Source organism: Triturus cristatus, chromosome 12, assembly GCF_964204655.1.
Source record: "Triturus cristatus chromosome 12, aTriCri1.1, whole genome shotgun sequence".
NCBI lineage: Eukaryota > Metazoa > Chordata > Amphibia > Caudata > Salamandridae > Triturus > Triturus cristatus.
In genome coordinates, this window is record NC_140595.1 from 87944478 (window position 1) to 87971400 (window position 26923).

A 26923-nucleotide genomic window follows, 5' to 3' on the forward strand; every position below is an offset into this window, starting at 1 on the left:
GGCCATCTTGAAATATTACTGTTCTCATCCCGTGTATGCTCAGAGTGTAGCTCAGGCTTTTGATTATTAAGGCTTTTTCCTCTAGGAATTGGCAATCTGCTGGACAATTTAGGACCCCTAAAAGTGTGGTCCCAGTTAGTGTCCTGTGTATGCAGAAGGAATCCAGTTCTCTGTTTTCATTTCATAGCGCCTGATTTAGAGTTTGGCGGAGAGGGTACTCAGACGCTCTGATGTCTAAATCAGCCCCTTAGACTGTTAACGGAGACCTAAAAACGGTCAGATTTCCAGGGCAGTTGAGAAGGAAGGCTTTCTTCGAATGTCCATCTAGCGTTTTTGGAGCTGATTTTGGGAGCGAAGGGGGGATGGCATCCCAAGAACTGATCCTCTTTTTGTTTTGAGGAACTGTCAGGTGACCGCTCGTAGGGGTATCCGGGTCATGAGATATCCTAGGTGGGTCCAGACCCTTAGTTCTTCGAATTCCTGGGGTTAGGGTGGTTGTGGGAAGGATGGGGCTAGGCACCTTTTGGTTTTAGGATTCACAACACAATCTTTGCAACTAGTCCGAAGGCATGCGTACTGCTTTGCTAGTCTAGTTACTCTGAAGTGGAACAGATGGAAGAAAGACATTTCTAAATACATATTAATAATTTGAAGGCTTCTTACATTATTATGAGCCGTGTTTGGCAGCGTTAGCTGTTACTCTAGACATTCACTGCTACTTACTGTCCTACTAAATGGGCACCGTGGTGAAACAGCAAATACCACCACCACCACCGAACAACGCGTTGCCTTGTAACACGTCTGAACCACGCATTCCATTTAGATCGCAAGTCGTTACAACGGCATGCATTCGGTAACACGGCGTTGGGCTTTAAAGTCCAACGCTTTCCCTGTTGTTGTGGGGACCTGAGTTGGAATAGTAAATTATACTACTCCAAAGTCCAGCGCACCGCTAATGCAAGTCGTTGTAATGACTTGCATTGTAAATGAAATGCGTGGTTCAGATGCATTCTTTGTTCAGCCTGCGCTGTTAAGAAATGAATGGAAAAGGAAAGCGTGGTTATGTCATATAACCGTCACCATGCAATGTTTTGGACTTTTCATTGCAGCATTTAATGCTGCTCACTGCCCCATTAGCAGAAGCTTGCTGTTTCCTTCACCGGTCACCCTGTATCATTCACTGGGGTTTACAGCCACATTCGCTGGTCGCCCGGAGTTGAGTCCGTTTTAACTGCTGGTCTTGATGACATCTGTTAGGTAGATAGTATGAAACCTGTAAGACCTCCTACGTTTTCTCTTTTTGACCGCTGGTAGGTTGCCCTCTGCTGTGGAATGAGCCTCCCTACAGGAACCATGCCCTCTGTAAGTTCCATTAAGGTTGATCTATGAGCTGCAATCTATAGTGACCGCCTTTTAATATCAGGCTAGCTGACAGTGGACAGCTAAGCTATGGAGCCCTAGGTGGGTTTCAGTGGGCCTTTATAGGGAGTGTGCATCCACATTCCATGTTGTGTGTGTATTAGGGTGAGCGTGGAGTGTGTCTGTTGTGCTTTACTGCATGTGGACAGGATTCCATTTTGTAACCCACTCTGTGAGTGATGTGTCCACAAGATGGAGGATGAAAGAGCCTACCAGACAACGACATTCCTAAGGTCCATTGAAGTGCACCAGACTCCTATGAAAGGAAGAGCGGGGACAGAGGCGCCTTTGAAGCATAGGACCGGTCTACGCCTCTTCATGCCTCACCCTTCCTCAGCGGTATTAAGGCAGACAGTTTTCTGTAGGTCTTGAGTGGGACTCCTGTCCTCTCCTGTGTGACTTCACTGACTTCAGCAATAGAAAGTTGCATGTCTAAATTCCAAATGTGCACCTGCAATAATAGGATAAATACTGGTAAGAAACTATATCAGTGTGCCATGATTCTCAGTGTCCAGTGCCAGAAGTAGAACGCTTGGTGGATCTGAAATAGTTCAGCTCCAGAGCCAAAGTTCCTCATTGCTGCTTTTTAGGTCTCGCTTGACCCAGCGCATGCGCTTGCCTGGCGAGACTTATTGAGAGGGCTCCAAAAAGTGCTACCAGGCCAGCCTAGAGCTACAGTGCATGTGCGCTGGCACGCGCGCCGCGCTTGACCGCGATTACTTTCACTTTCGTGGCCGCTTCGCATAGCCAATAGGTCTCGCTTTTGGGACCTTATAAGTATTTAGTTATGCAACTGTTGCATGGCTAAACACTTATAAGGTCCCAAAGGCGAGACCTATTGGCTATGCCAATGCTTGTTTCAGTTGGAACTAGGAATAACCTGAAAATGATCCGTCCTATGTAAGAAGAGCTATTACCTGCAACCCGTAAAGAAGAGCCTGCTTGGTGGAGTCATCAGCCGAATCCCATGTGTTGCAATGAGGTGTTCTGCAAGAGACTCGCTGCCATTGGATATGTTACATATAGTTTTTATCTGTCCCAAATTTACGACAGAAGTATATCCGCCTCATATTGCTGTATAGGGATTTTACTCAAGTACTGCCAGTTTTGTTATATTTGCACTTTTTTGCCAGTTTTAATGTGTGTTTTTATGTATCATGGTTTTTGGCAGGAGTGTTTCATTCTGATTTGTGAGATGAGTTTCTGTTTTAAAATGTTTTTATTTGACTGCTGAATTTTATGATCATGTACTTTTATGACTAACTGTGACTAAATCGAATAAAGTATTTGTGACTGACTGACTTGCTGTTTATAAAAGAAGACTGCAGCTGTGCATGAAGGACAAAAAGGTTATTACCTTCTGGAGTGGGCTCTACCGAGGGAGCGCTCAAAAGTGCATAGAAACTGGTGGAGAGCTTGAGTAGAAAGTTTTAAAGAGCGACAGAATTGTCCATGAGGGGTTGAGCTACTCCTACCGAACACTTGTGGTGGCTACAATTAGGGCAGCGCCACCCCACGGATGGCTCCGAATGCAGGGAGAAAGTGTGCCACTTTGAGCCATCCTGAAGGGAGAGGACAGGTGCCCAGGAGCAGGAGGGTACCTATTTGTTTATGTATGTAGACGACACCTGCTAATGTTGTGAGATCCTGTGTGGTTGCTAGGCAACAGGTAAACAAAATGTCAGTCACAAAAGATTTACAGCTCCCTTTGGAAGTAAAAACTGAGTCTGGCCATAATTGTATTTTGCCTCTCAAGAGAGAGACTGTATGTTAATGCACCCATGCATTTTTTGATATAGCTTTAATGTTGTATGTGGTAGTAGGTCTCTCTATATTGATGTTTCTCCAGTAAATATGCCTAATGTTAATGTTATTAACAAAGTCAGTAGGCCTGACTTTATTTTTTGTGAAAGGGTTTCTTAATGACTGTATGCCTTTCTTTGAAATTATGAAAAACTGGTGATACAGTGTAAGCCTAACACTTACGAATGTTATTTTCTTATTCATGAATTACTGCTGATTTTGTAGGGAGGACCCTGGCACACTTGTTTGCCACTAGCCACTCCACACGTCACAGACTAGGGTAATGGGGTTAGTAATTTGCCTTCTGTGATGAATCCTTGGAGCAGGCTTCTCCAACTAGTCGCTTGTGAGCTACTGGTTGCTCTCCAGCCACCAGGAGGTAGCTCCATCATTGAGCCACGATGTTTCAATATGAAACCAACTTTTATATACATGTCTGGTTAGGTCTTGGCTAGCGTAGGCTGCGCACATGCGCAGTCTCGCTGGCGAGATTTAACGTTTTGAGGTCTTTTCTGTAACAGGCTTTAAGCCCCGCCCCTCTTTTCCATTGGCTGACGTCACGTTTATGCTAAACGGTGGCCAGCCATTGGAACAGTGCTGTTCATGACGTATTTGTTCGGCTTTTTAAGCCGTCCCATTTGGACAGACTCGTCTGCCTTCCTTGTGTCGCAAAAGCTTTCTTATCTTTATGGGGCCATGTGTTTGAAACACATGGCCCCATAAAGAGAAGAAATCGGCAGGCCGTGCTTTTTTTAAATTCTTTACTTTTGGTATAATCGCGACACCCACGCTTTACTTTTAATGTTATAAGTAAAGCGCGGGTGCCGCGATTATACCAAAAGGCCACTCACCGCTATTTGGTTTCCTTTGATCTGCTGCTACTCCCTGAGCTGCTGTGCCTGAGCTGACGCTGTTGCTGTGTGTTGTTCCGCGGCGCGCCTCCCCTTGACTCGCTGGTGTGAGCGTGAGCTGCAATCCGCACGCTCTGCCTGTCGCTCCCAGCTGGAGTCAGAAGGGTTGAGGCTGGGCGAAGAATTTCAGCGCGCCTAACCTGGGGGACTGCGAGGACCAGAATCCCAAGCTGGGACCAGCTGGTTCCTCTTCCCCCAGGCGACACGCCCACGGACACGCCCACTGACGAGGCAGGATAAAGATTCGTGACACCCGCTTCGCGGGCGCCACTCACCGCTATTTGGTTTCCTTTGATCTGCTGCTACTCCCTGAGCTGCTGTGCCTGAGCTGACGCTGTTGCTGTGTGTTGTTCCGCGGCGCGCCTCCCCTTGACTCGCTGGTGTGAGCGTGAGCTGCAATCCGCACGCTCTGCCTGTCGCTCCCAGCTGGAGTCAGAAGGGTTGAGGCTGGGCGAAGAATTTCAGCGCGCCTAACCTGGGGGACTGCGAGGACCAGAATCCCAAGCTGGGACCAGCTGGTTCCTCTTCCCCCAGGCGACACGCCCACGGACACGCCCACTGACGAGGCAGGATAAAGATTCGTGACACCCGCTTCGCGGGCGCCACTCACCGCTATTTGGTTTCCTTTGATCTGCTGCTACTCCCTGAGCTGCTGTGCCTGAGCTGACGCTGTTGCTGTGTGTTGTTCCGCGGCGCGCCTCCCCTTGACTCGCTGGTGTGAGCGTGAGCTGCAATCCGCACGCTCTGCCTGTCGCTCCCAGCTGGAGTCAGAAGGGTTGAGGCTGGGCGAAGAATTTCAGCGCGCCTAACCTGGGGGACTGCGAGGACCAGAATCCCAAGCTGGGACCAGCTGGTTCCTCTTCCCCCAGGCGACACGCCCACGGACACGCCCACTGACGAGGCAGGATAAAGATTCGTGACACCCGCTTCGCGGGCGCCACTCACCGCTATTTGGTTTCCTTTGATCTGCTGCTACTCCCTGAGCTGCTGTGCCTGAGCTGACGCTGTTGCTGTGTGTTGTTCCGCGGCGCGCCTCCCCTTGACTCGCTGGTGTGAGCGTGAGCTGCAATCCGCACGCTCTGCCTGTCGCTCCCAGCTGGAGTCAGAAGGGTTGAGGCTGGGCGAAGAATTTCAGCGCGCCTAACCTGGGGGACTGCGAGGACCAGAATCCCAAGCTGGGACCAGCTGGTTCCTCTTCCCCCAGGCGACACGCCCACGGACACGCCCACTGACGAGACGTACAAATCCCGATCAGCCTCCCGCAACGCGGGACGCGCGCGGGACCAAGCGCGGAACGAAGCCCGGACAAAGGACGGGCCGTCTGTGGCCGTCCGGGGACGACCGAGGACGGGACGGGCCATCCCACTAACGTTGCGTACACGAGGACAGTACTCAACCTAATTTCTGATTCGACGCTAAAAAAGCGCCCTACTAGCTACTGATCATCTGAGATCGTGAGTCAAAGGTAAAAGTATCATTAATATACAAATCCTGCTGCCATTACCATAAGCGAGAAGGTAAATTTCCGACTCTAAGTATGAGGGCTCTAAAAAAACTACGCTCACGGACAATCTACATGAGACGTATGGGGACAGATGCAGCGGTAAGAAAATCTGTTGACAAATCAATAAAACCTGGTCAAATATCAAGTACCCCAGCTATAAGTCAATACTTTTCTACCCTCTCTAAGAAAAAGTATCTATCTCCATATTCTACTGATGACCAAAAAAAGCTGGTTTCTTCAATAAATAAGGTTGATCACGATTCGTTACATTTCTCAGATCAGAATCAAGGTCAAATAACAACTGAAAGTAATTTGGCAAATTTCTCTCTTTCGGAAGAATGTCAAAAATCACTCCCTGATACGTCCCAAATAACATCTATAACACCTATAAAAAATCAGGGCAATGACTTATTCTTCGATGCATCTGTAAACCATAACACGAAATCCAAAGAAGAAAAATCTGAAATATCACTAAGTCAAAAACTCCCATTAACCAGTTCACCAGAAAAATCGCCCAACCTTTATTCTAATCTGGCCAGCTTATCAGACCATAATTTTATAAATCCAAATTTTGAAAACACAGTCTCTCCTCTGTCAAAAGCACTTTTTTCATTGCAAGAAATTTTGGAATCAGTACTAACTCATCTTGGTCAAATTTTGGCTAACTCGGATGATACTTTAGATGTACAAATAGGAATACTTAAATTCCTGGTTGAAGGAAAAAAGAAAAAAGATCTAACTAAAGTTTCACCAAAACAACCCGGAGTAGTCAAATCACAACAAATAGATGATTTTCACAAAAAAGGAAGGGCAACCCCAAAACAACAGGAAGCAAGCACGCAAACGAACGACGTACTAATAATTAACACCAAAACTAAGGGACAAAGAAATAAGGAAAAACCTCTTTCTACATATTCACTCAAAAAACTGTTCAAAGAAGAATCAGAAACCATCACCGAAAATAAAACTAAACATTACCCTATCTTTTCGAACAAAGTATCCGATAATAATTGTGATCAGATAATCGGGGAAAATAAAGCAGAAATATCAGGAGTTACTGCTGAACAGGATGTCAGTCAAGGAGGACATGCAGAAAAAAGTAACACTAGGGAAAAAGTAAGGGGGAAGAAGAAGAGAAAACCCTTGAGGAGAATACAGAGAAAAAAAGGGAATAAGCTTAAATTCCAAAAAATCACTCCCGTAAACTTGGTGAACTCTCCAGAAATTCAAAAAATACCATCAGGAAAAACCTTAAACCCAAATGTAGACGTATTTTGTCCTTCGATAGAAAATAGATCAACAACGCAAAATATCACGGATATAAAAGAACTGCATGATAATAAATCTCAATCATGGGAAGTAAGTCCATCTAAACACATAATTATCGAAGAGTTATTCCCCTCAGATAAGGAGCCGTTCAATCGTGGTAGAATAATCAATCTCTTACAAGAAATACCATCCCTGAACACTCTGACAAGTAAAGAAATTGACCTAGTACTCTTTCCAACAAAAGAAAATAACAAACTAGTACAGGTATCCTTTTATTCCCCAGTTTTGCCTGGAATAATAATCAGAGAGAAGGAAATTCTTCACAAAAATGGTTATGATGTAACTTGGGTGGAAGATCTTAGAATCAACAACCTAAACAAAGGCACATTAGGACAAACTAATAGAAGAAAAGAAAACAATAGCTTTAATTGGGGAGACCCACCATCAAATATCATGAGGAAAGATTCACTTAAAGTACAAGTAATTCAGGGTGAGAGGTCAGTATGGTCCCGGAATTCTAGCTTAAGTATCAATGAGAACTCAATAAAATCGTGGGCATGGTTATCAGAAACCTTAAACAGCAAAAAAACGGCGAATCCACAACAACATCAAGTTTAGCAAAGGTCTGACGTTATTGTCCTGGAACCTGGCAGGGAAAAATGAATTAAAAATGAAACATGCTATCAAAAACTCCCCGGATATCATTGCCCTCCAGGAAACATGGTTAATTAATACCTTTACTCAAAAAGGATACTATGTATATGAAACATTGGCAAAAAGATCTAGAAGGGGACATGCTAAGGGTGGTCTGGCAATATTATTAAAAGAAGATCACTCTTGGTCACAGGAAATAATCGATACAAACTCAGACAATTTACAATGTTTAAAAGTATCCCTTAGAACTCAAGCGTCAGCCAAACTTGAAAAAATATTACTATTTAATATCTACGCACCTCCCAGTAATAATAATGATTTGCTGTTTGATCGCCTAATGGAGATTATCACCCATATCATTGAAGATCAACCTCAATCTCAATATCTTATAATGGGTGATTTGAACGCTAAAATTTCAAACTGTGAGATAAAGAAATGGGCTCGTCTTTTCAAAGAGGAATCTTTGGAAACATCACTTCCTGAATTCCCAAAAGGATCTAAATCAGATAAGAGAGGACGCGTACTACTATCTTTTCTCTTCAGCATCAATGGGACTATATTAAACGGTAACATCAACGGTGATATACCAGCAGCATACACACGGCAAGGAAATGGATCTCCTTCTACCCTGGATTACTTTATATGCGGGACTGAAGCAAAAGAACAAATGACTCAACTCTCAATAATATTCAAGGCAGAAAGTGATCATGCTCTTCTATACCTTTCAACCCATTGGATTGCACAGTCCTCTTCTTATAATCAGCCAATATTTCCTAAAACAAAAACAGAAGTAAACATAACAAGGCGTCGCATTTATTGGGGGACAGAAAATCTGGACTATCTGAGGTTGTTAATTTCCGAAACCAAGATATTGACCAACATATATTCCGATGACCCTATAAAGAATTTCGAACAATTAACGAATAATCTCAAACAAGCTTTACAAACTAAGTTAGAACATAGCAGATCAGTAAAAAGTAAATGGAGAAATAAGAATAAAAACTGGAACCAACCAGTCGTAAAACAACTCAATAAGCTGATACGTGCACAGTATCTGAACTTCTCGTCAGCAAACAAAAAGGAAATCAATAGATTAAAGAATCAAATACGACGAGAAAAAACTAAACAGAAAAAACTGAAACAGGACTTCAATTGGACTGAAATCCAACAAGCAGCTAAACAAAACAACCAGCGCAAATATTGGTCACTGATTGCAATAATGACGGGATCAAAAAAAAAGCTGGAGGCAACTCCTGTTTCAGAGGAAAACTGGGATATCTACCTCCGTGAGCTATATAAAGAGAATACGTCTATTAATAATGAAAAGGCGGGTGAACAAATTGCGGAAACTAAAGATATTAAGATCAACAATACATCGGCAATATCAGTCTCTATGAATATCAGGAAGGCAAGGAGCACGGGTGCATCTGGCCCCGATCAGATACCTATCAAGGTCTACCAAACTGAACATAAAGAGTGGGGACTGGTGCTCTCGCCGCTATTTAACTATATATTCGATAGTGGTCAAATGCCAAACTCCTGGAAAGGAAGTATCATAATCCCGATTTATAAAAAAGGAAAAAGAAACATACCGGGAAATTATAGGCAAATTGCCCTCATGGATGCAGCCGGTAAGACTTTTGCAGCAGAAATCCTGGATAGGCTGAAAAATTGGGCCTTTTCATCGGGTCTAATCCCTAAGTTTCAGTCCGGATTTCGCTCAAACCACTCAGTCACTGATAATGTAGCAATCTTCCAAACTATTTTAGATAAGTACGCAACAGGGAAAAAACAAACTATTTACGCAGCGTTCATTGATTACTCGACAGCTTTCGATCGAGTGGACAGACCGACCCTGTGGTCAAAGCTAAGAAGAATGGGCATTCCGGAGCAGCTATTGCAGTTGATAGTAAACCTACACAGTGACACCTGGTGCCGTGTCCAAATGGGGAGTGACAAGGGCCTATCGAAGATAATACGAACTTCAAATGGCCTGAAACAAGGGTGCCTCTTGGCTCCAATTTTATTCTCACTGTATTTAAGTGACTTACCTTCCCAACTGCAGCAAGGGATATGCATCCCTCCTAAGATTGCCACTGAATATATTCATTCCCTGCTGTACGCAGACGATATAGTCATGTTTGATCAAACACCATTCGGACTACAAAATCTTTTAGATATTCTATTCAAGTACTCTATAAAAAAATTTTTAATCCCAAATACAAACAAAACTAAAGTGGTTGCTTTTTCAAACCAGAAGAAAAAGGTAAGGTACGAATGGAAGTTGGGTGGTGAGAAGTTAGAACAAGTAACGGAGTATACATATCTGGGCAGAATTTTCTCACAAAATATGAGTAACATCAACCAAATTAATCATCTGAAAAGGAAAAGTGACCTACATGCCGGGGCTTTGTCCCGCTTATACTTAGCTACTGGACAAAGGCATTTCTCTGCACTAATTCAAGTCTATCGAGCCAAAATCACACCGGTCTTGTCTTACGCCTCGGAATATATTCCTTTTAAACAATGGACATATATGGACTCAGTTGAAGGTAAAATATTGAAAAAACTACTGAGGATTTCTACACCTACCCCGGTACAAGCTTTGAGACTTGAATGTAACATCACGAGTGCATATGCGGTAGCCACTGCTAGTATTATAAGGTGGGCCTATAACCTTCTTCACTCAAAAGAAGGTACTCTAATAAATTTACTAAAAATAGAGACATTTGAGACTAGCTCTACCCACATTACCTTTTTAACAAATATGCGAAAGGCCCTACAGCTTGCAAAAGTTAGTGTGGAAATTTTGTCTACATGGTCACCAGCCCAACTCAAGCTTTTTCTAAAAAATTTCACTACCAAACTGAGCTACGAGATTGACCATTTACATTGTAATAGACTATCATTATATAAGATCTATGCAGCCTCCCAGGAATACAAACAATGCCAGCCTTATTTAGAGTATTCGCTTCAACACGGTGCAAGGCGTGCAATTATGATGTTGCGCCTGGGAATACTTCCTGTACAAACCTTTACTTCCTCCTGGAGGCCTGATAGCTCTGCCATTTGTACCCTCTGTCAAGGGGGCAACCAGAATTTGGAACACTTACTTTTTATATGTCCAAATGCAGAAATTGTAAACGCAAGGTCAACATGTCTTAAGCCCGTCTATCGGTCCTGTAGGATCGTTAAATCAAAAGACTTTTTATTATTATGTAAAAATCCTCCTAATGAATTCATCTGTTATAGAATTTTTAAGTTTTTGAAAATTTCATTGAAAATGTATTAAATGGAAAGTATAATGTATATTTTACTTTGTGGTCCTCGAAAGAGTACCGTAACAAAAATAAAAACTTTTTGACTTTTGACTTTGTAAAGAATAGAAAAAACATCTATTTCTTTACTTTTGGTATAATCGCGGCACCTGCGCTTTACTTTGAATGTTATAAGTAAAGCGCGGGTGCCGCGATTATAGCAAAAGTAAAGAAATAGATGTTTTTTTCTATTCTTTACTTTTGCTATAATCGCCAGACCCGCGCTTTACTTATAACATTAAAAGTAAAGCGCTGGTGCCGGGATTATAGCCACTAGACTGAGGCATTATCACATCTTGGCTCAGCCCAGAACATTTTTGTCTCTCCATTTGGATCCATCATTTATCCTTCAATGTTTACACTGGTTAAGAAAACTGAAAATAACACAGTCAAAGCTTTCAATTGCCAAAAAACAGAAAGTGCTATTAAAAAGCTCAGTACAGGATGCCCCACATTAAGTGATTTGCACAGAATCACAGGATTGCTGAGTCGGCGCCAAGTTTCGAACCCTGTTCCCCAGCTTTAAAGTCGGCAGCTCTAGCCATTTGGCTACATCCTCTCCACTTTGAAAAGGATGATGCGACGATTGAGGACTTCAGCAGTAGCTGCAGGTTATAGCACGGCATGGAATAAACAAGAGCTTGCTGTCGACTAGCATCCTTAATGCACGCTGTCCACCATAACGGGTAAACACATCGCTGATCCTCATGATATAATGGCAATGTTTTTGATGTCCAACAACAGCCCCCTCAAAGTGGCCTGCTTTTGCAAAATGAAAACGCAGTGCTAATAGGGGCTTTTCCTGCCGGTACCAAAGTTGTAAATCTGAAGGATTGTTCGAAAGTGTTTATAAAGACCAGGGACACGGAATAAATAACCTTTGTCTGATAAGATCGACTCATAAACGATGCCACGTGTTTCATCTCCAGTCCTTGAAATGTGGCTTTTCTGCAAACAAAACGTGGTTGTGATATTACATGCCACGTCTGGTGGTAAGTAAATCTAAGGTCACGTTATGTCCAAGGTGGGACAGAGAGCTGTTGTGACAGTGTCACAAATATTTCTGTGTGTGAACGAGGCGAGTGGGACAGTCAGGCCTGTGGGTCATTTCTTTCGAGCCCCCAGCGCGTGCTCAGAATTTCTGTACACATACGACCCCCACCTTACCACTGCAGAATTATGCAGGTTCGTGTTTAGATTAGACGGCGCTGCTGCAGGCCGGGCGGGAGCTGAGGCCCCACAAATCTGTTAGTTCATAGTACAACTGAGCGCACTTGTTTTGAGGGGTGGGTATGATTCTTGGCTGGGAATGCCACAGATCTCCCTGGACTATATTACATAAATGACCTCGGGGCACTACGTATTACAGATGGTTCAGCAGAAGCTTGTACACCCACTTCTGTGATACTGTTAGGGGGGCACCTTCTGCGCCCACTCCATGACAAAGGAACATCCATGAATGCAGATGAGGGAAAGCCTTTGTTCTTGCGCCCCATTATCGACGCAGATGCAGGGACAAGTGGGCGATGCCACATGGGACACGATACACAGAAGGCAGAGGGGGCAGAGGGTTCCGACTCCAAGGGATGCCCCTGGGCATCGACCCGCAGGCAGATCTCACACACTCCACCTGCCTGAGCTGAACCCGAGAACCCTCTTTAATACCGGGTCAGCCACCCTGTAGAGAAAGATAGTTCGGCTTCCTGAATTCCATGATTCTTTGCTGCAGCGTCGGCTGTGTGGGCCCGAGCTCACGCCCGCATAGAGGAGAATGGATTTTGTTTTATAATGTGTTCCGCGGCCTTTGTCTGCATCATTTTATTTGTAGCTGCTCTAGGAAGGCACTCACTCCGGGAGTGAGGAGGCACAGGCGTGTCTACACAATGCCCACTTACTGAACGTTTGTAAGATGTCCCAGGTATCCAAATACTGCTGTATTCACATTGACACCCGGCATACAAAGGCCCCGATACCGAGTTCATCGGCCGAGTTTACGGGACCTCATAAAAAACAATGCCCCAGGTACGCTATTTATCGGATGCCTATTCTGAGTTTTTGGGGAAGAAAATACGTATTCTAGTGCTTAATGAACCATAATCTTCATGAAACATTAAATACTTTTCACATGTTAACTTTTGACAGGCTTGATCTGTCGAAATTTAACGAAGGGTGAGGTATTTAATGCACCCAGCGTTAACACACAACACGGAATTCCGACCAGAAAACACCGACCCACTCATGATCAGGTCAAAAGATCCATGAAACACCACACAATCAAAGGCAGGCAGCCAGTTAATCATAAGTAAACCTACTTGACAGGCAGGCACACACACACACACACAGACACACAAACACTGACTCAAACAGAACAAGCATTGGCATAGCCAATAGGTCTCGCCTTTGGGACCTTATAAGTGTTTAGCCATGCAACTAAATACTTATAAGGTCCCAAAAGCGAGACCTATTGGCTATGCCAAGCGGCCGCGAAAGTGAAAGTAATCGCGGTAAAGAGCGGCGCCCGCGCACATGCACTGTAGCTCTAGGCTGGCCTGGTAGCACTTTTTGGAGCCCTCTCAATAAGTCTCGCCAGACCAGCGCATGCGCTGGGTCAGGCGAGACCTAAAAACGCACACAGACACATTTTTATTTACTAAAAAGTTTTATAAAGCACTATATATCAAGTGACTTCTTTTGACTACTGCAAGAAAAGCAATCTAACAGCAGGGAGTTAGATTCCAGGAGGACAGGTGATTAACAGTGTCTGAAATTCTCCAATAACGGTCACTATCAGTACTGAGTTCGGTTAAAGGCAGCTCTGAACAGTTCAGTTTTCTAACGTTTTAGGAATTGAATTTTGTAGGGTTCAGACTGCTGAATCAAGGCAAAGGCGCACCAGAGTCTAGAATCTTATTTACCCAATCATCTTCCTCCATGCGTCTCTCTCTTGAATGATCCCTGGGTGATCCGATGTGCTGCTATTGATTGAAGGGCTCTGATTGGAGCACAGCAAGGTGCCAATTTGTGTAGCTATGCAGTCTCTTTTGCCCCCATTATGCTTAATAGATAGTGCACAATGTCGTGTCCTGCGTCTGCCCCGGACCCCAAGGAACACACCGGGATACAGGTAGGGATCGTCTCCTACTTTATTTGCACTCCTTGTCGCGTGCTCACAGGCACGTCCTGGTTCTTCCCTTGTCTCCCCAATCTTGCCCCGTCCCCCTTCTCTGACCGGAAGTGGTGTCCGGTGGCTGGCCCCTCCCTTCACCCTAGTGCAGGGTCCTAGTGCTCTCTGCCACTCTACTACTCTCTACTCTCTCTACTACTCTCTCTCCTACTCACTCTGTACTACTCTCTCTCTACTACTCACTCCTACTCTCTACTACTCTCTCTACTACTCACTCTCTACTACTCTCTACTACTCACTCTCTACTACCCTCTACTACTTACTCTCTACTACTCTCTACTACTCACTCCACTACTCTCTACTACTCACTCTCTACTACTCTCTACTACTCACTCTACTACTCTCTACTACTCACTCTCTACTACTCTACTACTCTCTACTACACACTCTACTGCTCTCTACTACTCACTCTACTACTCTCTACTACTCACTCTCTACTACTCTCTACTATTCACTCTCTACTACTCACTCTCTACTACTCTCTACTACTCTACTACTCTACTACTCTCTACTACTCTCTCTACTACTCTCTCTACTACTCACTCTCTAATACTCACTCTCTACTACTCTCCTACTCTCTACAACTCTCCTACTCTCTACTACTAACTCTACTACTCTCTACTACTCACTCTCTACTACTCTCTACTACTCACTACTCTACTACTCACTCTCTACTACTCTCTACTCCTCTCTACTCTCTCTACTACTCACTCTATGCTACTCACTCTCTACTACTCACTACTCTCTACTACTCACTCTCTACTACTCATACTACTCACTCTCTTCTACTCACTCTCTACTCTCTACGACTCACTCTCTACTACTCTCTACTACTCAAGGGAAGTTTCTAATGTCAATGAACCCACAGTTGTAACCCCCTCCCCCGCCCCATGTCCCTGCTGCCCCCCTCAATGCGTCTACAGACATTCTATACCTAAGCGCTGCAGTAGGAATATATACTGTTACTACGCATGCGGATACATCGCATGCCTTTACAACACAGTCGTTAGAATGAGCGCGTTGTTACCACGTATACAATTACATCGTAGGTCATTACTACAACTTGCTGTAGGTGGTGCCCTGGACTTAGGAATAGTATTATTTACTATCCCTACTCCAGTTTGTGCAACAGCAGGGAAGGTGTTGAATTCTTAAATCCAACACCAGTGCGCCCCCTACATCAAGTCGTAGTAATGACTTGCACTGCAAATGTATGCGTGGTAACAACGCGGTCTTTGTAACGACCATGTTGTAATGGTACTGCGTTGTGAAGATAGCGTTATAAACGCTGTTTCCCCTGCAGAACAGGAGGCAAAATGTCATTTTGTTCGATTCACATATATTGACTAAAACTGAACCCATTAAATGACACCCCAAAAAAGTTTCTAACAAAAGTTCGCTGCATTTCAAGAAACGTTCATTCAGTCCTGGTCTGAATTGCATACATTAATAACCCTGATAATTTTGTTTAGCCAACCTTAAAACAGGGTGCTTTGAGATTTCCAACAATATGTAATTAGTGACTTGGCCATAGTCATAGAGATAACAAGCATTGAAAATGCAATAGGTCTCACCTTTGATTAAGTTAAAGCCATTTGCTTTCCTAATGGTATTGTATAGCAAAGCAAATGGCTTTAACTTAATGAAAGGCGAGACCTATTGCATTTTCAGTGCTTGTTTTTGTATTGATGTTTGAAACACTTCTATTGAATTGTTTTATATTTGTTTGTTTAGTGTATATTTTTCTATGTTGTTTTGATCAGTACAGTATGTTTTATTTGTCTTACAGGCATCATATATTTTGTCTGACACAAATAATTTTTTATTATGAATTGGTATTTATAAAATGAAGTTTTTAACTTAAACGTAGAGTACACTGAGTCTATGTTAATATCAAGTTGCTTGATGTAAGTCTGCATATAAGATATGACCCAATATTTGCCAAGGATTGTTCTTTTCTCAAAGGTAGCTCTCCTGTGTCCAGTACAGCCTACTAAATTAGAAGCTTTTGAATGACTGGATTATTATATGTATATCAAAACGGAAAAATATTTATTTGAAACAAAAAGGTGTGTATTTTCCGAGCTGATGGTTAAATTTCCAAAATATATTTAAAGCTGATATTTGATTGATAAATCAAGTGGCACGGGGGAGGGGCTCATAACTAATATTACCCTGGTGCCAGGGGCATTTAATCCACGGCTATTATGTATTACCCACGTAAACACATGCAACACTATATTATACCAAAAGTATGGAGGATCGCTGGAGGTGCCAGTGAACTATTGTCGATGCTCTTGCATTGAATAACTTGGACCCTTTTGATAATACGTCCTCCTTCCTTTCTTATGTGTATCCTGTATGATGATTTGTATAAAATGCCAATAAAAATATATTAAAATAAAAAAAACACATACAACACTGATCATATTAGTAGTTCCGGATGATTTTTATTGATCATTGTGAGAAGTTGGCCTGGCATATGCTGGTCACTAGTTATAGTGGCCACCTTGCACCAGTCCAATTCGACTCTTATGGTAGATAGGTTTAAGACAACCTTTTAAAGAAAGCTATCCTAGTGGTAGCTGTGGAGAGCAGCCTTCAGGCTAAGTCTCTGAGGAATGTAAAGCAGCTTGTTTTACCTTATAATCTCTTGAATTACCAAATGAAAAGGACACCACACAGTTATATATATCAAATATATATGGATTTATTTCTAGATACACTCTACTAATCTCTTTATGAGATTAGAACCCAGATACACATTCAAATGTCAACAGTTCTCAATAAATTAAGCACAAATATGGCTGTAGCCCTAGGGGCGTACCAGACCATACACTAAGAAAATGGTTTAACAAAGTCGACTTGCAAAATGACAAAGCCTAGGGCCTTGGGAATCGCTGGGGCTTCACTACTGCAGTGTTAGCAGGTAAGTAACAAGCCCACGGGAGACGCGTGCAGTGTCTAAACACAGCCGCGGGTTTCCTATAGGTTACAATGGAGCAAGTCGCGGTTTGTATTTTAAAGTTTTAGGGCACATCGAAGAAGTCAACAAGCAAGCCACTTACAGGGTAAGTATTTCGAGGGCCAACACACACTTGGGCACCGGAGTGCACGAGTTACCTCACCCACGGAAGCCGGGTGCATAGGTGTCTTTTGGTGTCGGGTCGCGATGCTGTTTTCAATGGAGACCAATGAAGGCTTGCTGCTTGAGACGACTGAAGAGGTGTCCGCTGGAATCCGAAGATGGATTGAAGATGAAGAGGACCTGAAAATTGAGGGGACAGTTTTCAAAGTCACTTGCCAGTGACCGGTGGCCAGCAGGATGGATGACCACTGATGTTGCGTCGTTTCAGGTCGTCGATGGTGATTTGTCTCTTCGCTCACGAGGTCCAGGAGGGATCGACGATGACCAGCAGCTGGATTCAGAGTGTCCCACGACGCCTGCAGCTGATGAGTGTCGGCAACTAAATTGGAGCCAACAAGCCTTGGCAACTGCAAGTCTTGTGTGGACTGAAGATTGGCGATGATGCAGACCAGCAAGGTCTGATGGACTTACCCAGCGAGGGTAAGTGAGGGCAGGCCCAGAGCAACTAGGAGAGCCCTTGAAGTTGATGAGAAAGTCTTCGGGTGAGTCACTAGCCAACGGGCAAGTAACCGCGAAGACGCCTTTGCAGGAAAAGTTCCACAGCAGCCGACGGTCACTCGGGACGGGGTAGGCTGCTGATTTTCGGTACCAGACCTGCTAGGGACTTGGACTACAGATGGTCCAAAGCACAAGTTCGTAGAACGTTCTTTAGGGTTTGCACTCAAAATCAGTGCACGGTTCCCTGGTATTGCTGTTCCTCGTCACTCGTGGGGTCCAGATGCCACAGCTTCTCTAGGGACTCAGAATGGCCGTCGAGAGGTCAGGAAATCTGCTTCAGGGGACACAGGGACTTCGGACTCTGGCGGGAGCGGTGAAGTGTGCAACCGTCGATTAAAGTTACTGGTGCCTGCCAAGCAGGGGAGTCACTCCTTGACTCCAAGGGAGATTCTTCAGTCTTCCAGAGATAGTGGCCAGGATTCTTCTTTGTAGAGCGTCGTCCAGGGTAATCTGAATTGCATTGGCAATGCTTGGTATCTTAGAGTGAAGATAGGGGAGGGACTAGCTCTATGACCACTCCTCTAGGAGGGTCAGGGTAGTGGGTGGTTACACCCACTTCCCTTTGTCCAGTTTCGCGCCAGAGCAGGGGCAGGTAGCCCCTGAATCGGTTTGAGCTGGCATATGCACAGAGGAGCCTACTGCTCCCCCAGTGCAGGACTTCAAAGCACTCTAAGAGTGCACCCACCCAGCTCCAATACACTAAATCCTGTCTGGGAGGTGGTGACACCTCCCTGTGACAGGATACCTTTTGTTGGGCTTCCTCCACTGCGAGTTTCGGTCAGCAGCAGGAGGGCAGCCCAGTGTCTGTGCTGGTGGCATCCATTTTGTGATGCCAGGGCTCTATGAGATTTCTACCGTTTAGTACAGTGGGTACATGTCATCCCCTCTAGAAGGGTGGGATCATACTCCCACACCAGTTACTGGTGTGGGGTATGATTCCAAGTTGTTTGACACCAAACACAACATGTTTTGATGCAGTCATTCCAAAGTTAGCATTTACCGCGAGGTTATAATGCACTACTCTGCCAGCTGCAGAGGGGTCCTGCTCATGCAGAAGCACCCCCTCACATAGTAAACCAAGCACCCTTCCCTCAGGATTGTTAGGGCCTGCAATAGGGGTGACTGATACGTTTATATGTGTGTGTATGGTGAGATATAGGAACCTATACCTCTGTGAGGAGTGCTAACACTACCTCACACAGGCTGCAGTAGCAGGCCTGTGGTGTCAGATTGTGAATGCTTCCCAGGGGTGGCATAATACATGCTGCAGCCCCTTGTAGGCCTGTGAAGTACCAATGCCCTTGGTACCTAAGGTACCATATACTATACCACAGTATCCAATCACTAGTGCATCTAATATGCACACCAAGTTGTTTAGAGAGATCAGTGAGACTGGGGTCCTGATTAGCAGGGACCCAGCCAGACTATAGTCAGAAACCAGTGTATACATCAGAAAAAAAGTGGGGGCAACATAAGTGCAGATCCTACTCTCCTACACAAAAACGCAGGGACATTAAACTAACCTTGACCAGTTGAGTCTTTATGTTCTAAGTGGAATTACCTTGAGAGTCCATCTGCATTGGCATGTTGGGTCCCAGGTCTATGTTCCACTGTATAGTCCATCCCCTGTAGGGAAATGGACCACCTGAGCAGTTTAGGATTTTCACCTTTCATCTGTTTGAGCCATAGGAGGGGCTTATGGTCAGTCTGAACTATGAAGTGAGTGCCAAACAAGTATGGCCTCAGCTTCTTCAGGGCCCACACCACAGCAAAGGCCTCCCTCTCAATAGCTGACCAACGGTTCTCTCTAGGGGTCAGCCTTCTGCTTATGAAAGCTACTGGCTGGTCTTGACCTTCATCATTAAACCGAGACAGTACAGCTCCCACATCCAGCTCTGAAGCATCTGTTTGAACAATGAACTTCTTTTTGTAATCTGGACTCTGTAAGATGGGGCAGTGCACATTGCCTGCTTGAGGTCATCAAATGCCTTTTGACAGCTAGCTGTCCACTGAACCTTTTTTGGCATTTTCATGGAGGTCAGATCATTTAAGGGGGTCACTATAGATCCCTATCCCTTAACAAACCTCCTGTAATACCCAGTCAGGCCCAAGAAGGCTCTCACCTGTGTCTGGGTGGTTGGAGCTACCCATTCCATTATGGTCTGGATCTTGCTCTGCAATGGTTGAACCTGGCCTCCACCCACAAGGTGGCCCAGGTACACAACCTGACTCTTCCCTATCTGGCACTTAGTGGCCTTGATAGTGAGGCCTGCTTTCTGCAGGGCCTCCAGCATTCCTGAGGTGGACCAGGTGATCCTGCCAGGTGGAACTAAAGACAGCAATATCATCAAGATAAGCTGAGCAATAGGTTTCCATACCAGTCAGAACTTTATTCACCAACCTCTGAAATGTGGCAGGTGCATTCTTCAAACCAAAGGGCATTACCACAAAGTGATAGTGCCCACCAGGGGTCGAAAATGCTGTTTTAGCCTTGGCATCATCAGCTAACTTGATTTGCCAATAGCCAGCTGTAAGGTCAAATGTACTGAGATACTTGGCTGAGGCCAAAGTGTCTCTTAGTTCATCTGCCCTTGATATTGGGTAGGCATCAGTCCTGGTGACTGCATTGAGGCCCCTGTAGTCAACACAAAACCTCATCTCTTTCTTACCTCTCTGGGTGTGAGGTTTTGGGACAAGGACTACTGGGATAGCCCAAGGGCTACCTGAGGGCTCAATAACACCTAGCTCCAATATTTTCTGGACTTCAGTCCCGATACAATCCCTGACATGGTCAGGTTGCCTGTAAATTTTACTTTTTACAGGCAGATTGTCTCCAGTGTCCACCTCATGGGTGCACCAGGAAGTCTGACTTGGGGTCAGGCTAAACATTTCTAAACTGATGTAGCACTTGTCTACATTCAGTTTGTTGATGTTCAGTGAGGCTGCTTGCCAAAGAAACACCATCAACTGATCCATCATCAGGGTTCTGTGAGAGCAGGTCAGGGAGAGGGTCACTCTCCTCCTCCTGTTCCTCATCAGTTGCCATGAGCAAGCTCATGTCAGCCCTCTCCACATATGCCTTAAGTCTGTTGACATGGAGCACCCCAAGGGGGCTCCTGGGAGTGCCAAGATCTACCAAGTAGGTGACCTCTCCCTTTTTCTCAACAATTGTATGGGGGGCACTCCATTTGTCCTGGAGAGCTGCTGGGGCCACAGGCTTCAACACCCACACTATCTGACCTGGCTGGTAAACAATCAGGACAGCCTTTTGGTCATGCCAAGCTTTTTGTAGTTCTTGGCTTGCCTCAAGGTTTTTAGTGGCCTTCTTCATGTACTCTGCCATCCTGGAGCGGAGACAAAGTACATAGTCCAAGACATCCTGTTTGGGAGGTTTGAGAGGTAACTCCCATCCCTCCTTCACCAGACATAATGGTCCTCTAACAGGGTGCCCAAACAGAAGTTCAAAAGGGCTGTAGCCAACCCCCTTCTGTGGAACCTCCCTGTATGCAAACAGAAGGCAGGAAGTAAAAGGTCCCATTTTCGCCTAAGCTTTTCTGGGAGGCCTTTAATCATTCCCTTTAGGGTTTTGTTGAATCTCTCAACTAACCCATTGCATTGTGGGTGATAGGGAGTAGTGAATTTGTAGTTTACACCACATTCCTTCCACATTGCAGTTAGATATCCTGACATAAAGTTAGAACCTCTGTCAGAGATGACCTCCTTAGGGAAACCCACTCTGGAGAAAACTCCAATGAGGGCTCTTGCTACCACAGGAGCTGTGGTAGTCCTTATTGGTATAGCTTCTGGATACCTGGTGGCATGATCCACTACCACCAGTATAAATCTGTGCCCAGATGCTGTTGGTGGGTCAAGGGGACCAACAATGTCAATCCCTACCCTTTCAAAGGGAACCCTCACCACAGGTAGTGGTATCAGGGGGCCTTTGTGGTGCCACCTGTCTTGCCACTGGCTTGACAAGTGACACAGGAGCGACAAAACTCCTTGGTGTCCTCAGACATGTGTTGCCAATGAAAATGTGGTACAAGCCTGTCCCAGGTCTTGTTTTGGCCAAAGTGTCCTGCCAATGGGATGTCATGTGCTAGGGTCAAGAGGAACCCCCTAAACATTTGAGGATTTACCAACCTCCTGGTGGCTCCAGGGGTAGGATCTCTAGCCTCAGAATATAGGAGCACCTCATCCCTATAAACCTTATGGGACCCACTAGCACTCCCAGCAGCCTCAGCAGCAGCCTGCTGTCTGAGGGGTTCAAGAGTGGGACAGCACTGTTGCTCTTTGCTCAGATCCCCCATGGAAGGTCCCCCTGCCCCCAAGAACTCAACCTGACCAGGCTCAAGTTCCTCTGGGGCAGTTCCTTCTTCAGGCTCTGCTACTCCTCCCTCAGGAGGGGAATCTGAGATCTGAGACAGAGGGGATGGCCGATCCTTAACCCTACTGCTCCTCCTCTTGGGTAGCATCTGGTCCATAGTTTCAGGATCCAGAGCTGGTTCAGCTTTATGCGTTTTGGCTTGTGACCTGGTCACAGCAAATACCTCTGCAGGTATGCCCAACATCTCAGCATGAGTCCATAATTCTACTTCAGACCAGGCTGAAGTTTCCAGATCATTGCCCAACAAACATTCGACAGGGTGATCTGCACTGACTACTACCTTTTTGAGGCCAGTTACCCCTCCCCAGGAGAAATTCACAACTGCCAGGCTATGGTTGGTCCTGGTGTTGCTTGCATTGGTTACCTGGTACATTTCACCCAGGATGATCTGTGTAGGGTCCACTAGATCCTCTGCCACCATGGTGACACTAGCACCTGTGTCCCTAAATGCCAAAGCCTGTTTGCCATTTATGATAGGCTGCTGTTTGTACTTGCCCATATTACTGGGGCTCACTAGGAAGGACATATCAAGGTCTCCCTCACAAACTAGCAATGCCTGTGTTGGTACTCTGACTAGGCCAGAGTCCACATCAGAACCCAGGGTCAACCCTACTACACCCTTATTATGAGTATTACCTCCACCAATGACTGCACTAGGGGGAACAGTTGCCTTAGGGGCTGGAGTGGTGGTGGTTTGGTCTTTGGACTTTGTACAGTCAGACGTCCAGTGCCCTTTCTGTTTACAGAATTTGCCCCAGGGCTTCTTTTGGCCTTTTCCCTTTGCAGATTGTGACTCTCCACCAGATGCAGATTTTTGGGGCCCTTGTGAAGACTTCTGGTCTTTAGATTTATCCCCACCTTTATCTGAGCCTTTAGGATCTTGCTTCTTAGTGTCACCACCTTGGTTCTGGTTTTTCTGCCTCACCCTGGTTCTGACCCATTTGTCTGCCTTCTTTCCCAATTCTTGGGGAGAGGTCAGATCAGAGTCCACCAGGTACTGATGCAACAACTGGCAATTATTAAGGATCTGTTCTCTCATTATAAGATTATACAATCCCTTAAAGTCAGTTACTCTACTACCAACCAGCCAACCTTCTAGAGCCTTGGTTGCACAATCAACAGTCAGTCCAATCCTGAGTCTGTGCTTTCTGGGTGTCTCTGAACTTCCACCTGTACTGTTCAGTGGTTAAGCCAAACCCATCTATCAAAGCACTCTTCAGGGCTTCATAATCATTAGCATCCTCTTCTCTAACAGTGAGGAGCTTGTCTCTACCTTTATCTGAAAAGGAGAGCCACAAGATTGCTGCCCACTGTGTCTGGGGGACCTGTTGAACTTTACAGGCCCTCTCCATAGCAGTTATCCATTTGTGGATACCATCCCCACTCTGGTAGGGAGGAACAACCTTGGACAGGTTCCTATGGTCTGGAATGTAATCTCTGCCTCTAGGGACACTGTTGCTGCCACCAGGGGTATCTAACCCCTCCTTCTTAGAAGCTCTTTGGAGCTCGAAGGCTTCCCTATCTAAGGCCAATTGCTTGGTTCTGAGGGCAAGCCTAGCTTCCTCATACTGGAGCATCTTGAACCTTCGGTCAGAGGAGGTCTCCCTGGGATAGGTGGAGTTCCTCTGTTGAACAAAGTCTCTTCCAGAGTGGTATGAATGGTCAGATTCCCTTGAAGGGGACCTGGTCCTATCTCCCACTTTGTCAGCTCTCTTAGGGAGAATTCCTCTGTTCTGTTCAGACCTTTCTGGGTCTGGCCCTTCAATCACAGACTCCAGGTCATCTTGATTTTCATCATCAGACCCAGAGCCTATGGCTGACCCACTCCCTGATGCAGACCCACTAGCTCCTAGAGCTTGTCTCAGGTCATCTGCTACTAACAGATCTATCAGGTGTTGTGAGGAGGGACTCCTGCCCACCCTCAGTTGTCTTTCAAAGCATAAGGCCTTCAGGTCAGTGTAGGCTATGTCTTTGTACTGAGATGGGGTGGACCCACTGGCTCCACCTTGGTGAGACATACTAGTGTTGTGCAGTGTTGTACTACCCACACTAGTTGAGGCCTACTGAACCTAGCTTGAGCTGTAGCAAGGGTGTGCTTATCCCTTCACAAACAGCTCTAAGTTCAGTAGAACGTATTGATACTAGCTTGACTTTATATGTACCTTGAGTACCTTTAGTGGTTTTCAGTTAGAAATTCAAATAGAGATTTTCTGGTAAAACAGTGGCTAGCTAGAATCCCACACGCTGCCCACCAATGTGAGAAGTTGGCCTGGCATATGCTGGTCACTAGTTATAGTGGCCACCTTGCACCAGTCCAATTCGACTCTTATGGTAGATAGGTTTAAGACAACCTTTTAAAGAAAGCTATCCTAGTGGTAGCTGTGGAGAGAAGCCTTCAGGCTAAGTCTCTGAGGAATGTAAAGCAGCTTGTTTTACCTTATAATCTCTTGAATTACCAAATTAAAAGGACACCACACGAGGTGCGTGGCTAGGCGCCCGTAGGAGATGGCGGCGTTCGGGTGACGGCTCCGTCCGAACCGGAGGATACCGGCGGTTCGCGCACCTGTTTCCAGCAACGGAGGGAAGCCCCTTACACCGGAAGATGCCAGGCTCACTTTCATTCCCCTTTCGTTCCTAAGGCACAGCTATTTTGGACTTTACAGCCCATTTTTACTTCCGGTCGCGGCTTGTCATCGGCCGCGACCGCCATTTTGTTTATTTTTGCCCGCGAACGCTTCAGCAGCGCGTCCTAGCGCGCATGGGATTCCTGGATGCCTCGTTCGCACTCAAATGACCCCAGCATCCTCTGAGGCACAAATGTGGCGGATCAATATTCTAAGGTGACTTTTCTTTATTTTTCTTCTGTAGGGGTGGCCTTTTTCATGGTTCTGACTGGAATTTTTGGCTCTCCTCATGCACGGCGGCCATTTTATGACTTTAGTCTTTGATACTTACGTCTACAGTTTTTTGTCCTTTGGAGCTTTTTTAGTCGAACGTTGAGATCATCTTGCATGTTTTGACTGGAATTTTCACCTCTCCTCATGAAGGGCGACCATCTTTAGGACTCCACTCTCCAACACCTATGAGTCCAATTTTTCGGCCTGGCATGTTTCTGTATTAATCTGCTTTCTGATCCTTTTTGAGTCGGGCAATAGGTTATCTTAAGACCTCACGCTCCATAGGCGTGCTGATGGCGGATTGCTCCAGCAGAGTTCAAAAGCGTAATTTCATTAAAAATTCCAAGTTATTCACGGCACTAGCCCATTTGGAAGCTTCAACTGAGATGACGTCGACTGCGGACACCCCCTCACAACCCTCAGTAAAAGCGAACTCTAAGAGGTTAAAAAAGGACCCCCCTTCGCCTCCTAAGTCCTCTTCGCCCATCTCTATGGAGTTACTTCTCGAAGAGATACGGGCCTTGCGCCCTTACATGGAAGAGACTAATGCTAAGTTGCAGATTCTCACTGACAATTGGGCTTCGATGGATGAAAGAGTATCGTTGGTGGAGCGTGTTGTCTCCTCTCTTCAGGACTCTGCGACCAAGGTCTCCCACATGCACACGCAGATTTCCTCTCTTCAGAAGCAGGTGGAGGACCTTGAAAATCGCAACAGGCGCAACAATCTCCGTATTTACGGCTTGGTGGAGGGTTGTGAGGGAAATGATCCCATCAGCTTTTTCAAGTCCTTTCTCCCAAAGCTTCTTCACCTACCCGAAGACACCTCACTAAATATCCAACGTGCCCACAGGCTTGGTCGAGCTTCCTCCTCTCCTTCCACGTCAACGAAGCCTAGAGGCGTAATAATGCACTTTCTAGAGTACACAGACTTGTTGAAAGTCCTCTTAGCCGCCAAAGCCTCCCCTCGCCTCACATGGTCAGGCTCCACTTTGTTTTTTGCGCAGGATTATGCCAGGACCACTGCAAACCGCCGTAAGGCCTTCCTTGATATGAGACCTGACCTTCGCTCCATTGGTGCCAGATATGGGCTTTTTCATCCTTGTCTATTTAAGGTCACTCATAATAACAAGACTACGACATATGAGGATCCAGCGCGCCTTCGAAGCTTCCTGAACTCTTGTGGTCAACATGACATGGAGACAGCCGGTCCCTCTTCCCACCCACCATGACTTGATTTTGTAGTTGCAATTTGATCCTCTAATTTGTTCTGCTTTAATGCCTTCATTTTTGCAGGTTCTTCAGATTGTATGACTTCTAGTTAAGATTATATTTCTCATTTTATCGTCTGATAGTGTTGTTTTAGTTCCTCAGTTGGTCACATGTTTCTTTCTTATCTTCGTTGTGTTCGAGTTTCTAACCATGTTCTTTTTCTTCCTTCACAGATCATTGTTTTGCGTTCCGTTGTGTTATCTCTGGTTGGACGTCTCCCTCATCCCGATTGCCCTGCCTCTCCCAGTTGGCCCTACCTCCCTCCCCTCATCTCCACATGTGTTTCCGTTTGTTCCCAGTTCCTGATTGTATTTTTCCCATGCTACCCCTCGTAAGTACTCTTCATTCCTTATTTATCATGTTTTTTTACGTTCTTTGTTTTCTTATCTCACCTTTCCCCTCGTTGTTTTCAGATTTATTGGTGTCATTACCTCTTCCATGGTTCTTCTCCACTTCTCTTTCGCCATTCTTTCTTCTCCCCATTGTATATTGGCTCTCTTGCTTGTATTCATCTCCCTTTACCTATTCGATTCTCCCTCGGACCTTACTCATCATTATCTTTAAGTATTATTGTATCTTCTTATCATTCTTTCTATTTTCTTGGCTCTTTCCTATTTCTATGGCTTCCCTGGTTCCTCTCTCACTTTTTCTTCTACCCCTGTT